Raw genomic sequence first — 17,921 nt, forward strand, 5'->3', positions numbered from 1 at the left:
ACGAATCCGAGCGCTTTGAAGATCAGGCAGGGCTGCCAGACTGCAGATAGTGTGTATATCTCTTCTCCACTTTGAGCCAGTGGTTCAGTTCCTCTTTGTTATCTGTAGCTCTCAAAAGACTCGAATTTGTTGGCCTGGACTTCTTTTCTTTCCTTTTAACAAATTCTTAAGGGCTTCTGACAAGTCCTCTTAGTTCAACTCCAATGCAAGAGGAGGAGGAAATCAGAACAGCGTATGGCCTCCCCCCCCCCCCCCCGCATTATGTGATTTACTTAAGAGGTGTCTTTAGCGGTTCTTCCCCTCACTTTGTCCTGTTTTCGCTCTAATTTAGGTAGCTTCAGTTTTGAAGGCTGGGCTCCTCATGTTTCCTTGTTTTTAAAAGATCTTTGTGTGTTGCGATCATGGAGACTATCAGCATTTTACCCTGTTTTGCTCAAGATTAGTTTTGGTGTGTTCTATCCAGTTATTATAGGGTATATCTGAAGTGCCTGGGATAGTAACCTGTGGGTTCTTGATAGTCTTGAGTAAAGCTAAACATTCTCAACAACTTATTTAGCAGGGGGACTTAAATATTTCCTCATCTAAAACTGTTACTTGGTGAGTTAAAAATACCTTATCCTGTGGGAATTTCCTGATCTTCCACCTCTGGGGGAGGCTGAGGAATTGTAAGTACATATAAGTATGTGGGAAACTCGCTTAAATGCTTTCTGGAGGAGACTTAGAATTGTGGATCGTTAGAATCTTGAGATATTTATTTAATACCTGAAGATGTGGTCTGTGGTCTCAGGGGGCATGCCTATTAACCAAATGATTGTCAAGAGTGTGTCTTCATTCCTTCATATTTCTCTTCATTTTCTTTTTTAAATTTTATTTTTATTTTATTTTATTTTATTTTTAAGATTTTTATTTCCTTATTTGACAGAGAGACATCACAAGTAGGCAGAGAGGCAGGCAGAGAGAGAGGAAGGGAAGCAGGCTTCCTTCTGAGCAGAGAGCCCGATGGTGGTGTGTGGGGGGCTCAATCCTAGGGCCCTGAAATCATGACCTGAGCTGAAGGCAGAGGCTTAACCCACTGAGTCACCCAGGCGCCCCTTCTCTCCATTTTCTAGGGGGAAAAAAACCCAACAAACTGGCATTAAATGTTTGGCATGTAGTTGGAACCTCTTAATGATTAGGTCTCAGAGTTTTAACCTATGAGTAAAAAGACTTTAAATGAGCAGGTTAGAGAGAAATAAGACATGGAGTAAGCCTGAGTAGTGGACTTACAGGACACAGTGGAAGGTTCAAAGGATGGTTGGAAGCTGTAAGAAGAATGTGGGGATTAGATAAGGACTTGCCCTTTCCCTCTGGGCACTAGGCTATCTGTTGAGTGAAAAGTCTCGGTGCAGGAGAGAATAGTGGAAGGGCTGTGTGTGTGTGTTCCCTATCTGAGGTGAGACTGGCAAGTAATGCCCTGGAGGAGGGTTGGAAATATTGCCAGAAATAGAGGTAGAGTCAGGTATTAGGAAAATGAAGATCTGTCTCAATCTACCGTTGGTAGAGATTTGAGCGACTTTGCATGTGGTAATAAGTTCAGAATGAGCCAAAGAATATGAATCTTCCATGAAGTCCTAAAACTGCACTTATTTCTGCTGGATATTAAGTTTATATCAGAAAACTTCTGTTAGCATATTTATTTCCATTTTATTTTTATTTCCTCTTAATTTTTGGTAACTACTTTGAAAACCTATAATGATAGGATAACCAAAAGATTTTTCATGCATTTGTATGTTCCATGCAAATAGTCGAGCTTAGACATATGAGAGTTTGAGAACTTAAGAGGGATGGAGGTAGCATGATCTTTTCCTGCCTGAATCAGTCCCACACTCCTTGTACACGGGGAATTTTTCACATCTTTTTGGTGATGTTACTAGGTGGAAGAGAGATAGTATTAAAAATTTTGTAATCTTGAGTGTGTAGAGGAATATGGGGTCTCCATTTAGCGCACATTTATCTCCCCTATACTCAGGCTTTAATGTTTAGTTTGGGATTTTGCTCACATGCATCGAAACGACCCAGTAAAATCCTAGGGATGGAGCCACAGGAAGATGAGGTATCTCATCATTCAGCCACCTGTGTGGTTTGCAACCGAAGAGTACTTTTACAGAAAAGTAGGTAAATTTTTTCTGTAAAGGACCAAATAATAACTATTTTAGGTTTTGCAGCTCTTCAGCTCTGCTACTGCAGAGCGAAAGCAGTATCTACATAATACATATATACAATAAATACATACAGTAGTACAAACATGTAATCCATAACTGAATGAGCAAGTTTGTGTTCTAGTGTAACTTTATTTACAGAAGAGGCAGCTGGCTGTAGTTTATCACTGTCTGCCCTAGTGCATCAGCCCCTCATACATGTGTCCTTACTTTTGTGTGTTCAGTTGTGTGCAGTTCCTTTTAGACTAGTTGGTAATGTTAATGATTAACATCCTGGATGTTTGCTTTGGTGACTGTTTTCTCTGTTATCCTATCTTCTTTATATTGTTATCATTTTAACTTTGTTCTCTCAACATTTAGCATTTTTAAAACACTTTAAACATTTTTTTCAACAAATGTTTGATATTCTGTGGCAGGAAATGAATTAGATTGGGAGTATACCCTTAGCTTGTATAATAAAAGAAATAGATAAATACCTTATGATGGCAGGTTATGATAATGTCATAATTACTATTGTTCTTTGCCATTATAGAGTACTTTTATGTATTTCTTTTTTTGTTACATGGGTTTTGATTTTTACAGTAATTCTGAGAGATAGATAATGTTAATACTGTTTCTTCTTTTGAGGGGAAGGGAAGGTAAGAAAGAAAACTGAGATGTGGGGAGGTTTTGACCAAGGCCAGTGGTAATAAGTGCAGAATTCTTGACCTGGCCAATACTACTTATTGACCTGTCTCCATTTGAATATGTCCCATTGGAATTTGTAGACTAGTTTTCTTTTCCCTTGTTGACATGCAGTTGGCCTCTCTGTAATTGTCACCTTTTAGGGCAGTGTAAAACATGTCTCTGCCTCTTCTTTGTGACAGTTTTTCAGATGTTGGAAGGTAGCCATCATGTTTTCCCAAGACACAAATTGCAAACTGGTGTGCTTTGTCAAAAGAGGCCTGCATACATATCATTTGGCTGCCCAGATTATGCAAAAACTTAAATTAGGAGTGGACTTTCAGAAATGGGGAGATTTCAGATAAAAATTTCTGGCTTTTCTGGAGGAAAGAAAATTAGAGGACTCAGTGATACAGAGCTTGCATTTCTAACTGTGGTAATCTCCCTTTCATGGTAATATACTGTCCATTTTGCTAAAGTCTCTACCTACTGACTTCATTCTTTTGCTTCACTTTGAGGGCTCCTGTAGTTACTGCTCTCCTTTTCCTAGCTCTTCTATTGCACAGGGTAAATATTCCCATTTCCTTCAGATGTTTCTTATTTGACAGTTTCAAATCCCTTCATCAGCTTCTTAGTCCTCTGCCCTCCATTTACTTTGTTAATGTTGTCCCTTTTAAAGTGGACTCAGCACAGCTTACGGTAGTCAACCTATAGTGTTACCTTACAGAGCAGAGAGTAACCATTACTCTTTTCCATTTTGACACTGGGTTAAAAAAAAAAAAAAAGAAAAGAAAAGCAAGATGGTAAGGACTGTCTTTCCCTAACCCGTCCTATATTCTTGACTTCCTGAAATTTTCATCAACTGAAATTACAGCTCTGTTTATGTCTCTGCTACTGTTAAACCATGTCATTTCCATGTAGTTTTAAGATACAGTGCTGAACTTTGCCTTTATCTATATTAAATTTCATCTGCTTGGATAGTCCAGACTGATAAAATCTTTTTGTATCCTGAAGTTTTTTCCAGCCTTGACTTACTTTTCCCAATGTGAGGTTTTTATCTCTGAAGTGGAGCTGTAAAATATAGAAGCACTATGGCTTAGAAAGTAATTGATGGGCACCCTGTTATTAATGGGTTCAGTGGAAAATTAAGGGGGGCCTTCAAAGAAAGCATTATGCTTAAAACCTTGGAGGTGAAACAAAAGGAGGTCTTGGGAAGAGTCTTGCTGCCCTAAGTTGACATGTGAGTAAAATTTTACCCCACAGTAAAAGAGGTATGTATGTGCTTTTTGTGTGCCAGTTGGTGGTAAATCAGTGGGGTCCAAGAATCTAAAAGGCTCTTTGAGGTCATTTAGTTCAGTCCTTTAATTTATGAATTAAAAAAGGATAAAGAGAATATGAGTCCAGAAGGACAAGAAATTGTGAAGTTAGGGGGACCCAGTGAATCAGGGGGTAAAGGAAAGGGGCAGCAAAACTGTGGAGTCTGGATTTGAATTCACCCATGAAGGTTGCAGTTGGATGCCTGAGTCCTAAAGCTGATTTATGTATGACTTCGCACAGTTTTACTTCAGTTCTCTGTCTCATTCATAGTGTAAAATAAAAATCATGTTTTCTCGAGACATGAAAACCTTGGAGAAATTAGTTTATACTCCAGGCGCTTGCATGTCAGTGACTGCTCCAGGAAGACACTTTAGCAAAATCCAGCTGAAGACCTTATTTATTTATTTAAGATTTTAGTTATTTATTTGACGTAAAGTGATCACAAGTAGGCAGAGAGGCAGGCAGAGAGAGAGGGGGAAGCAGGCTCCCCACTGAGCAGAGAGGCCGATGTGGAGCTTGATCCCAGAGATCTGAGATCATGACCTGAGCCGAAGGCAGAGGCTTAACCCACTGAGCCACCCAGGTGCCCCTGAAGACCTTAATTTTGAAAGCTTGTCTTTCTTCCCCCTCTCTTCAGTATAGTGGAATCTGTATTTTTCCACTTTGCAGTGTATTGTGAACATTTTGCAATTTTATATAAAGTGATTGAAAAACTTATTGACAGCTTGATAATCATTTTAATGACATGGATTTTATCATACTTAATACTTAACCATGCTTCTCATTTTGAACATTTAATTTAAACTTTTCTTTCTCTGTATGCTGTTAAAAAGAAAGCTGTGTTCACATGGAATATATTCCTAGAAAGTGAAATTGCTGAACACTTTAAAGACTTCTGTTACAAGTGGCAAATTACTTTTCTGTTTACCTTCCTACTAATACAAGCGAGTTCCTGCCACAGTGTGTAGCTGCCAATGTAGTGCAGGGATGTATAGTACTCTTAAGTGGTATACTTTTTAATGTTGTGATGTGAATATTCTTGAAGTTAAATCCTTTGTCTCATTTGTGATTCTTACCTAGTAATAATTTCTGGAAGTGGAATTGTGGGATTAGAGTGGAGGCAGTTTCAGGGCACTTATCACTTCCTGCCAAATTGTGTTCTGGAAGGACTGCCAATTTTCACTCCCAGCAGCAGAGTGTGGGAATGTTATCCTTGATCCTGGTTAGCACCATATATTCTAATTTTACAACTCTTTGTTTATTTGTATGTGGAAAATGTCATTGTATCTTGTTTATCTGAACATTTCTATGATTGCCAGGATAATTAATCATTTAAAACTATTTATTATTTGGGCCCCTTTTTTTGTATGCGGGCACACCTCAGAGACATTGCAGGTTTGGCTCCAGATCACTGCAATAAAATGAATACCACAATAAAGCAAGTTAGATGATTTTTTGTTTGTTTGTTTTCCTGTGCATATAAAGGTTATGTTTACACTGTAGCATAGTCAATTAAAATAGTGTATGATGGCATTATGTCTAAAAAATGTATAAGCCTTAATTAAAAAATACTTTATTGCTAAAATATGTTGTCATCTGATTTTTCAGCAGGTCAGTCTTTTTGCTAGTGAAGGGTCTTGCCTCAGTGCTGACAGCTGCTGATGGATCAGGGTAGTGGTCCTGAAGGCTGGGGTGGTTGTGGCAGTTTTTTAAAATAAGACAGCAGTGGAGTTTGCCACATCAGTTGACTCTTCGTTCACAAACAATTTCTCTGTAGCATGTGATGCTGTCTGTTTGCAGTTTATGCACAGTAGAACTTCTTTCAAATCTGGAGTCAGTCCTCTCAGACCTACTGCTATGTTATCATCTAAGTTTCTGTAATATTCTGACCCATTTGTTGTCATTTCTACAGTCTTCACAGGATCTTCACAAGGAGTAGTTTCTATCTCAAAAAACTACTTTCTTTGCTCATCTGTAAGAAATAATTCCTCGTCCATTAATGTTTCATCACAAGATTGCTGCAGTTCACTCCCATCTTCAGGCTCCACATCTAATTCTAGTTCTCTGTTTCCACCACATCTGCAGTTATTCCAGCACTGAAGTCTTGAAACCCAACCCTCTCCCCAGAGTCCTCCATGAAGATTGCAATTAGATTCTTCCAGTCTTAGCTCTTGTTGATATTTTGACCTCTGTCCATGAATCACAAGTGTTCTTCATGGCACCTAGAATGGTGAATCCTTTCCTGAAGGTTTTCAATTTACTTTGCCCGGAATCTGTCAGAGAAATCACTATCTCTGGTAGCTATTTAATGTACTATTTAAGAATATATGGCTTGAGAATTGAAATAACTTCTTGATCTGTGGACTGCAGAATGGACATTGTGTTTGCAGGCATGAAAGCGACATGAATCTTACCATCTCCATCAGGGCTCTTGGTCATGAGTGACCAGGTAATGTGGTCAATGAGCAGTAATATTTTGAAAGAAGTCTTTTGTTCAGAGTGGTAGGTCTCAACAGTGTGCTTAGAATATTCAGTAATCTGTGTTGGAGAAAGATGTGCTGTCATCCAGGCATTTTTTCCCATTATAGAGCACAGGCAGAGTAAATCTAGCACAATTAAGGGCCCTCCGATTTTCACAATGATCATTGAGCATTGGCTTCAGCCTAGCTGCATTGGCTTCTAACAAGATAGTCTGTCCTTTGAAGCTTTGAAGGCAGGCATTGACTTCTCTAGTTATGGAAGGCCTAGGTGACATATTTCAATAGGCCGCTATTTCATCTATGTTAATAATCTGTTGTTTAGCTTAGCCATCTTCATTAATTATCTGAGGTAGATCTTCTGGATAACTTGCTGCGGCTTCTACAGCAGCACTTGTTTTACCTTGCACTTTGATGTTATAGGGATGGCTTATTTCTCTAAACCTCCCGAACCAGCCTCTGCTAGTTTCAGACTTTTCTTCTCCGCTTCCTTGCCTCTCTCAGCCTTCACAGAATTGTAGACTGTTAGGGCCTTGCTCTGGATTAGGCTTTGGTTGAAGACTGGTAGGGCCTTGCTCCGGATTAGGCTTTGGTTTAACAGAATGTTACATGGCTGATTTGAACTTCCATCCACACCACTTGCTCCATCTGTATCAGCAATAAGGCTATTTTGTTTTCTTATTATTTGTGTGAAGATTTTTAATTTCCTTTAAGAATTCTTCCTTTGCATTTACAGCTTGTTTCGTTTGGCACAGGGGACCTTGCTTTTGGCCTGTCTCAACTTTCAGCATGCTTTCCTTGGCTTTCAGTATGCCTTCCTTACTAAGCTAATCATTCCTGGGTTTTGATTTAAAGTGAAAGATGTGTGACTCTCCCTATCACTTGAACACTTATGGGCCACCACAGGGTTATTAACTGGCGTATTTTCAGTATTGTTGTATCTTGGAATAGGGAAGCCTGAGGAGAGGGAAAGACGGGAACAGCATAGGTGGAGGAGTCAGAATACACACACATTTGTCTATTAATTTTGCCGTTCTGGCTGGACACAGTTTGTTGGTGCCCCAGAGTAATTACAGTAGTAACATCAACTGATCACAGATCATCTTAACAAATAAAATAATGATGAAAATGTTTGAAATAATTTTGAGAATTACCAAATGTGACATAGACACATGAAGTGAGCAAATGTTGGAAAAATGGCAGATAGACTTGTTCGACTCGGGTTGCAGCAAACCTTCCCCTTGTAAAAACATAGTACATGTGAAGTGCAATTAAATGAAGCAAAATAAAATGAAGTATGCATTGTAATTTCCTGTTTATTTCCTTTGATCACTGTTGTATTGCTTTTACTTCTCTTAAAGTGAAGTCATGTTGCAGATGCTTCTCCCAGTCTTTTTAGTGAATCTAAACATTTTTTAAAAATACATAGAAGCTTTTGATTTGTATGTAGTCACATCTATGGAACTTCTACAGATTGTTTTTCTTTGATTTCTTATAGAAGTGGCTGTACTTAACTTTGAGATGATACTACATGTTTTCTTTTTGTTCTTTTTATGGTTTCACTTACTACAATTACCTCTAGAATCCATTGGGATTTATTTTTGGATTTGGTTTGTCATGCAGGAATCTGACTTTATTTTTTCCAAAAAGCTGATTGTTACATTATTTATTGAAAAATCTAGTGTGGTGTACTTTGAAGGGACTGCAGCAAGATAATATTTTTCTTTATAAAACTAGTACATGCTTATTTTTAAATGAATGAAGGCAAAATGAATGTTGAGTAAACAAAGAGTAAACATGTGAGTAGTAAGTAGGCTATAGGTCAGATAGACCTGGGTTTGTACCTGGGCTCCTCAACTTGCTTTCTGTATGGCCTTGAACAAGTTGCCTAACCTCAATGATTCCCACTTCTTTATCTGTAAAGGATAAATAACAATCCCCAATCCCAGATGGTTGATGTGAGGATGAAATGAAATAATATGTATAAAGTATGTTATCTAGAGTATGCTGTAAATATAAATAAATATAATTTATAACAAATGAAAGTCTCCCATACTGTCTATGTCTTCCAAAGGTGTATGATGTAATCTGTAGAACTCTTACATGAATAAGGTGTGGTGTTGTTTGTCTTCCTTAGTTATCTATAATTACATTGAGTCAGATGTCATTGATCAGGATAGAGGTTGTCATTAATTCTTTGTTAGTCCAGTGGTTTTGAGTTAGAGTTGAGTACCCTGTGTTAAAATCACTTGGGAGTTCTGTCAAAGCATAGGAACCTGGGCCCCATGCTTTGAAGTTCTGATTCAGTTAATGTAGACTGAGCCTGGGTCTGTCATTTGAAAGAAATTCTTGAGTGAGTCGTGAATCTGGTTTGTAACCTTAGTTAAAACTGACTGGTGAGACCATGTGTTTTTGGTATGTGGGATGTTATCAAACTGGTGGTAAGGGAAATAGATAATAGGAAATGGGATAATTTTCAAATTGAAGACTTACCAAGGTATTGAGACTTCAGGTTTCAGGTTTATCACAGACTAAACAGGTGACCTGGGTTAATCAAGAATCTTTGTTTACTTGTTAATACCTTGATTTGTCTGTGAGTGGTATTTGTGGAACATCTTTGGCCTTAGAAATTTGCTCTTGAGTCCAAAGAATACCTGTTTTTCTCTTTCTTATTTATTTATTTATTTATATTTATAAACATATAATATATTTTTATCCCCAGGGGTACGGGTGTGTGAATCGCCAAGTTTACACACTTCACAGCACTCACCATAGTACAGACCCTCCCCATGTTTTTCTCTTTCTAAAAGCTCTGTAATAAGGGTGGCTTACCGATGGTGTTCTCTGGATCTTTATCTTAACTCTCAACTCAGTAGATCAGAGTACAGTCAGTTTTTCTTACCTCATTTTGGTTTTTAATTGGTGACAACTTTCTGTTTCCCTTCTTTTATATCCAAATTAGGTTTGTCCAGTAAATAAGCTATTGTGGTTGTTGTACTGTGAAAACACACGTCCCAAAAGCCTGCTAGAACTGATAATGCATTCAGTAAAGTCGCAGGATACAAGATCAATGTACAGAAATGTGTTTCATTTCTATACATCAATAATGAAGTAGCACAAAGAGAAATTAAGGAATCAGTCCCATACACAGTTGCATCAAAACCAATAAGATACCTAGGAATAAACCTAACCAAAGAGGTGAAAGATCTATACTCGGGAAACTATAAAACACTGATAAAAGAAATTGAAGACAGACACAAAGAAATGGGAAAATATTCCATGCTTATGGATTAGAAAAACAAATATTGCTTAATGTCTATTCTGCCCAAAGCAATCTGCACATTTAATGCAGTCCTTATCAGACTACCATCAGCATTTTTCACAGAGCTAGAACAAATAATCCTAAAATTTGAATGGAACCACAAAAGACCCTGAGTAGCCAAAGCAACCTTGAAAAAGAAAAGCAAAGCTGGAGGCATCATAATTCTGGACTTCAATATATATTACAAAGCTGTAGTGAAGAAAACACTATGGTACTGGCACAAACTGGACACAGATCAATGGAACAGAATAGAATAGAAATAGAGCAGAATAGAAAACTCAGAAATGAATCCACAACTGTGTGGTGAATTAATCTTCAACAGAGCAAAAAGAATATTCAGTGGGAAAAATATAGTCTCTTTGAAAAAATGGTGTTGGAAAAATGGACAGCTACATGCAAAAGAGTGAAACTGGACCACTGGCTTACACCAAAGACAAAAAACCCTCAAAGTGGCTTAAAGACCTAAATGTGAGACCTGAAATCCAAAAAAAATCCTAGAGGAGAACACAAGCTATAACCTCTTTGACAGCTGTAGCAACATTTTTCTAGATCTTTCTCCTGAGGCAAGGGAAACAAAAGAAAAAATAAGCTATTGAGACTACATCAAAATAAAAAGCTTCTGCACAGCAAAAGAAACAATCAACAAAACTAAAAGGCAACCTGTGGAATGGGAGACGATATTTGACATATCTAATACAGGGTTAGTATCCAAAATCTATAAAGAACTTACCAAACTCAACACCTAAAAATCAGTCCAGTTAAGAAATGGGCAGAAAACATGAATTCACATTTTTCCAAAGAATACATACAGTTGGCTAACACACATGAAAAGATGCCCAACATCACTCATCATCAGGGAAATACAAATCAAGACTACAATACGATAATCACCTCACACCTGTCAGAATGGCTAAAATTAACACTGGAAACAACAGATGTTGGCAAGGATGTAGAAAGAGGAACCCTCTTGTAGTGTTGGTGGGAATGCAAGCTGGTATAGCCACTCTGGAAAACAGTATGGAGGTTCCTGAAAAAAAATTAAAAATAGAACTGCCCTACAGTCCAGCAATTGCACTACTAGGTATTTACCCAAAAAATACAGAAACACTAATTCAAAGGGGTGCACGCATGCCAGTGTTTACAGGTAGCAGCATTACCTGTAATAGCCAAATTATAAACCCAAGTGTCAGCCAAGTGTCCATCGACTGATGAATGGATAAAAAAGATGAGGGGTGTGTGTTTGTGTGTGTGTGTGTACACACAATGGAATATTGCTTAGCAATAAAAAAGAATGAAATCTTGCCATTTTGTAGTAACATGAATGGAGCAAGAGAGTATTATGCTAAGTGAACTAAGTTAGAGAAAAAGAAATACGATGCATATGATTTCACTCACATATGGAATTTAAGAAACAGAGCAAGTAAAGCGGAAAAAAAAAAGAGAGGCAAACTGAGAAACAGATTCTTAAGTGTAGAGAACAAACTGATGGTTCCCAGAGGGGAGGTGGGTGGGGGTGAAATAGGAGATGGGGATTAAGGAGTGCATTTGGTGTGATGAGTTACTGGGTGTTGTATGCAAGTGTTGAAACACTATGTTGCACACATGAAACTAATGTTCCACTATATGTTAACTGGAATTTAAATAAAAAAAAAAAACAACACATGGCCACTATCTCCTTTACCTTGTGAAGTGCCTACTTGCAGTTCTTACCAGTCATTTTTTATCTATAGTTAGCTTCTCTGAAAAGTGCCTTTTGTTATTTTGAACAATAAAAGAGAGTAGTCAGACTCTTAACAGTAGTGCTAGTATTGGAGAATTGTTTTACTAATTATTAACATACTTCCTGATTTTTGAACTAGGTGCTACCTTGCTGTAACAGGCTATTTGTCATGCCTGTGTTTGGTAGGAAATCAGGAAATGATGTTCTTTTGGGTTGTTAGTATTTTTTTTTTTTTTAAAGATTTTATTTATTTATTTGACAGAGAGAGATCACAAGTAGGTAGAAAGGCAGGCAGAGAGAGAGAGGAGGAGGAAACAGGCTCCCTGCCGAGCAGAGAGCCCGATGTGGGACTCGATCCCAGGACCCTGAGACCATGACCTGAGCCGAAGGCAGCGGCCCAACCCACTGAGCCACCCAGGCGCCCGGGTTGTTAGTATTTAAAAACAAAACAAACCTCTGAAATACTGCTTTCAGCAACCTTGCTGAAGTGATTTCCTGTACAGAATTATGTTTACCTTATTTGAAGGGCTTGTGGCAGTTACAGCAACAACGTACAAACAAATCTGTAGAACCTGCACCTGGGTTGTAATGAAATTCTGCTTCGTTGATGGGCCAGTTTGTCTTACATGAAAAAAAATAGTACTACGTGCATCAGATACACAGGTAAATCATAGGTACACTGGCAAAGATATTTTCTTCTGAGTATATTATTGTCTCTCTCTGTTTTTTTTTAAAGCAGATACATACCTTTTTCCTTTTTAAAAAAATTTTTATTTAAATTCAATTTAGTTATCATACAGTATATTATTAGTTTCTGGGATAGAGCAGTTAAATATTTTAAATATGAATGTAGTGTTAGCTCTATGTTCTGAATTAGTATTACTGTGTTGTAATTATAATTATTATCCACGATTACAGTGAAGCAATAGAATATGGATAATTTTAAAATAATTTATGTATAATATGCATGTTCCTTATGTGTGTTCCTTGAGTTAATATCATAGGCAGTTCATCGTAATGGTTAAGGGATTAAGAGTGTGGGCAACTCTAAAATCAACCTTCACATCAAAGCAGGTCTAAGAGTTTGATTTGAAGCCAAGTTTTATTTAGTATGGGTGATCTTAGGCAAATTACCTAACTTCTGTGCTTTGGTTTCCTCATGTGAGAAAATCTGGAAAGTGTTGAATTTTTCTGTTTCTTGCCCCATACTTTTCAGATATGATCTATGATGGCAGCCCAAATGGAACCCGCCATTCCCTTCTTTCCTCCTCCTGCTTTTTTTTTTTTTTTTTTTTTTTTTTTTAATCTTTCATTGAGTGTTTTAGTTTAGTTTTGCTGATTTTTTTCTGGCATGAAGAAAATTATACAAGTTTATTGAAAGTCATAAAAGAAGACCTGAATAAGCAGAGATATCCCAGGTCCATGACAAGGAGTTTCAGTATCAGAGTGTTTGGTTTTAAAAGAAGAAAAGTCCAGTCAGTAGTTGGTAGGATAGTTTTGTATCATCAAACTCTTGAAAGCCGAGTGCTGATTACAGGTAATGTTCCAGCTGATAGTTTGGCAGTTGTGGTAAGGAATGCTAGAAGGCCACTGCAAAGAAAAAGCAGTAATAGAGGGCATTGGTATATTGAGTTATAATCATGAGGAGATAAGAGGGGGAATACAAATGCATGAAGAATTCTAAATTAGAACTGAACCCCAACTTCTCAGCTTACCTTTTGGACTTTGATTTCTTTTGTTGTTGTTGTTGTTTTGTTTTTAAAAGATATTTATTTTAGAGAGAGAGAGAGAGCACGAGCAAGGGAAGGGCCAGAGGGAGAGAATCCTCAAGCCGACTCCTGCTGAGTGTGGAGCCTGATTCCAGGACCCTGAGATCATGACCTGAGTTGTGATTAAGAGATGGATGCTTAACTGACTGGGCCACCCAGGCACCCTACCTCTTGGACGTTTGAATTGAGTTATTTACCACTTCTGCTTTCCAGGAACATAGTTTGTTTCAAGCCTTGGAGTGAGTGGCTAACAGATGAAGAATTCTACTTTGCAGTTACCAGCAGAATTTTTTTGAGGAGGGAAATAGTAGAAAGTAGGGCATCAGCCATGATCTGCATGGTAAATCTCTATGTACAAAGTAGTTAGAATTTTTTTCTCTCTCTCTTTGCTGGGAGAAGAAACTTGGTACTGTACCCTCCTTGTAATCATAGATGTACTCTTACTGCCATTGGAACATTAAGGTACGGATGTCTCTGTTACTGACCATGTGAAAGAGATATCAGGAGGAGGTCAAGTTTAGAGAGGTAAATTTGAGTCATCCAGTTATCCAGTTAGAGCTAATTGAAGCTAATTGGCTAGGTCTAGTAAGTGAAGACTGAAAGAGGAGGACAAAGGAGGAACTGGTGAAGAACCACTGTCTTTAAAAGTGGTGAAGGAGGTGCACGTGGGTGGCTCTGTTGGTTAAGCAGCTGCCTTAGGCTCGGGTCATGATCCCAGGGTCCTGGGATTGAGCTCCACATTGGGCTTCCAAGCTCAGCGGAGAGCCTGCTTCTCCCTCTCCCTCTGCTTGCTGCTCTACTTGGGCTCTCTCTGTATATCTCTGCCAAATAAATAAATAAGATTAAAAAAAAAAAGTTGTGAAGGAGTGAAGAACCAAGAGAACAGATGATTTAAAAACATAAAATAAAAATTAACTAGTATGAGACAGCGTGTGTGTGTGAATGGCAGAACATTTTGATAGGAGAAATCAAGGAAGGTGTGAATAAATGGAGAGGATTTTCATTATTCTGGGTAAGATTAGCTATATGAAAATAATACTTCCCTACTTAAATGCAACACAATTTAGTTTTTTAAAATATATTATGAATTTTGTTTACTAATGTTTTATTAAGTAGTTTTGTGCCTATATTCATGAGAGCTATTTGTAGCTTTCTTTTTTTGGCACTGTTTTTGTCTGGTTTTGGTATTAGGGAAATGCTAGGTTTATAAAATGAACTAGAAAGTGTTCCCTGTGGTAGAGATTGTGTTATCTGGGGCTAGAGATTACTCTTTGGGGAGTTTTAGAATTATAAAGTTAATTTATTTAATAATTATAAAATTAATTATTTAATATTGGGTAAGTTGTGGTAGTTTGTGTTTTTTAAGGAATTGTTCCATTTCCTCTAAGTCAAATTTATGTGTGTAGAGTTTTTTCATTCTTCCCTTATTACATTTTTGATGTCTATAGGCACTGTAGTGATATTCCCTATTTCGTTCTTGACACTGGCAATCTGTGTCTTTTTTTTCTTAGTTTTTTTTTTTTTTTTTTTTTAAAGATTTTATTTATTTGAGAGTGAGAGAGAGAGCAGGAGCAGAGGGGAGGGGCAGAGGGAAAAGCAGACTCCCTACTGAGCAGGGAGCCCAATGTGGCACTTGATAACAGGCCTCTGTGATCATGACCTGAGTTGAAGGCAGATGCTTAACCAACTGAACCATCCAAGTGCCCCCCCCATTTTTGTCAGTCTTGAAAGTTTGTCAAAACTCTTGACAAACCTCTTTGTTCTATTGATATTTCATTTTTGGTTTTTATTGATTTTTTCTCTTTATTTCTTTTCTTCTGCTTTGTGTTTATTTTGTTCTTTTTCTAGGTTCTTGAGGTAGGAGCCTAGGTTATTGATTTGAGACTTTTCCTCTTTTCTAATGTAGGCTCTCCGTGCATACATTTTCTTTTCACCACTGTTTTAGCTGTGTCCCACAAATATTTTTCATGAATGTTATTGAATCCTCTGGAGGTAGGTAGGGATTTTCAACATCACTTTAAGGAGGAAATTATGTAACATTCCTAAATTATGAAAGTGTGTGGACTCCTGAACAAGTCCAGGTGGACTTCAAGCCTCCTCCTGGCTGTGAAATTCCCTTATTTTACAATATTTTATTTTCCTTGGACCAAGACTATCTAGGCTGTAAATCTTAAACTTGAAGGAGAGTGAATATATAAATTATGACTTAGAGCTAGTATCATCCATTTATTGAGCAGTGATCAGGTACCTGAACTTTGTAGAGTTTAGTAGAGGGGATTTCAGAAGTGGTGAGAAAAATAGTTTCTTTCTATAAAGAGATTTAATCCAGCTGGTGAGAAATAAATTACTTAAATAAAACCAGTGAACAGTTGATTAAGTTCTTAATTCTCTGATACTGAATAGAGTATGTGTTTAGAGAGTTGAATAATCTAGTGTAGTTGGAGAAACCTTTATGAAAGAGGTAAGTCTTTAAAAATGGCCCCCAAAAATTAGTGCATAAGGGCACCTGGGTGGCTCATTGGGTTGAAGCCTCTGCCTTTGGCTTGCATAATGATCGCAGGGTCCTGGGATCGAGCCCAGAATCAGGCTCTCTGCTCAGCAGGGAGCCTGCCTCCCCCCTCTCTCTGCTTGCCTCTTTGCCTACATGTGATCCTCTGTCTGTCAAAAAAACAAATAAATCTTAAAAAAAAAAATTAGTGCATAAATGGAAAAGACAAAGAATACCAATCCAAGTGTCTTTTGGCATGGTTTTTGGGGAGGAGAGATGAAGATTGGAAAAGAGCACAGCTTGAGCCAGCTCATTCTTTGTATTGGGACAGTGCTTAAAAGAGTCACGATTTGAAACATTTTGTATGTTTTTGGAAGCATGTCTATTCATGCTTAGAGAAAAGACTGGAAGAGGTTTCTGGTTTTGGCAAAATAGCAGGCTAGATAAATAGAAATCCCCACTGCTACAAAATGCATATTTTGCTCTCAAGATTAAAAAAAAAAAAAAAAAGTAAAAGTATGGTGGGAGCAGGGAGTGTTGGAATTGGAAAAGCATATGGTGTGCAGATTGATTTTATAGCCCCCTTAGAGTGTTTGTTTGCTAATCTTGGTAACTTGCATTTTAGTTTTCATAGAGATAAGAGAAAAACCCTTAGGCCTGTGAGTGTTAGAATTGAGACACCACATAAGACTAGATATTCAAAGGGCTGAACATTCACTGAAGGAGTAGGTAGATTAAGTTGAGGGACATTGGAAGGGGAGATGAACCATGAGAGACTATGGACTCTGCAAACAATCTGAGGGTTTTGAAGGGGCCGGGGTTGGGAGGTTGGGGAGCCAGGTGGTGGTATTATAGAGGGCATGTATTGCATGGAGCACTGGGTGTGGTGCATAAACAATGAATTATGTTACGCTGAAAAGAAAAAAAAAACTGAAAAAAAATATATCTGCCTGTGAGCACAGAGATGTTTCTGTTAGCCTGAATCCTGGATTCACTGGGGAAGGGAATATCTGCTGAGAGCTCAAGACCATGACTTTCCTTCATATGGTTATTATGTTCAAATTTTCAATACCGGTGGGATCTGGTAGAATCTCCAGATTGAAAATTGATATTAAGAAAGTGGTTTAAGCTTGTTAATATGACAGAGATGTCTGGAAAACAGAACTCGTTCTAGAGGCACATATCCTCAACCCAGAACATGTGTGTTTCCTAGAATAAAGCACTACCAAAAATGAACTCAATATAGAATTATACAGCATGTGAGTAAACAATCCATTATTTGTCTTTAAGTAAGAATTAGCAGATAGAACAAACTAAACACATGAAGGAAAGGTACAGGAAATGTGAGAAAGAATAGCTGCAATCATAAACAATGGCATATTAGAAAACAAAGGAGCCAGTAGAACTTCTGGAAACATAAAATAGTCATTGAAATTAAAACCCAGAATGAAAGGTCAGATTTTAAGGTACATCCATTAGACTGACATTTCACTTCCCAGCAACAGTGATGAAATCCAGAGGATTCTTCACTTTTGGTGGAAAAGAATTGTGAGCCAAGAATTGTATATCCAGCTAGATCATCGCCATGATTTAGGTAAAATAAAGTGTTTTCACATAAAACAGTTCACCACCAATAGTCTGTCACTGAGAAGAACTACCTAAGGAAAAAGAAAACCAGAGGGAAGGAATGATGCAAAAAGGAATGGAATTTTGAGTAAGGAAACCAGTAAATATATGAGTGAATCTAAACATGTGTGAATTCTAATAATAGTAAAGGCAAAAAAACAATAAAATGTTAGCAAGTGATGATGAAGAACTCAGGAGGTAGATCAGCATAGGTTAAGAAGATCTTTAATTAATTGAGAAGAGGGAGGAAATATTAGAGACATGGTAAGCTTTTGACTTAAGTCAGGGATGCATGTTACATTTTAAGAGTAACCTCTAAAGAAGATAAATTTGAATGTATA

The 17,921-nt window shown here is 37.6% G+C and overlaps 1 protein-coding gene across 5 annotated transcripts in view; it reads left to right on the forward strand.

Annotated features, from left to right (window-relative positions):
* The window catches only part of EXTL3 (exostosin like glycosyltransferase 3), a 143,888-nt gene that overhangs the window by 62,286 nt on the left and 63,681 nt on the right, over nucleotides 1-17,921 (forward strand). The window lies entirely within an intron of this gene.

The sequence above is a fragment of the Mustela lutreola genome, chromosome 1, assembly GCF_030435805.1.
Source record: "Mustela lutreola isolate mMusLut2 chromosome 1, mMusLut2.pri, whole genome shotgun sequence".
NCBI classification, from domain to species: domain Eukaryota; kingdom Metazoa; phylum Chordata; class Mammalia; order Carnivora; family Mustelidae; genus Mustela; species Mustela lutreola.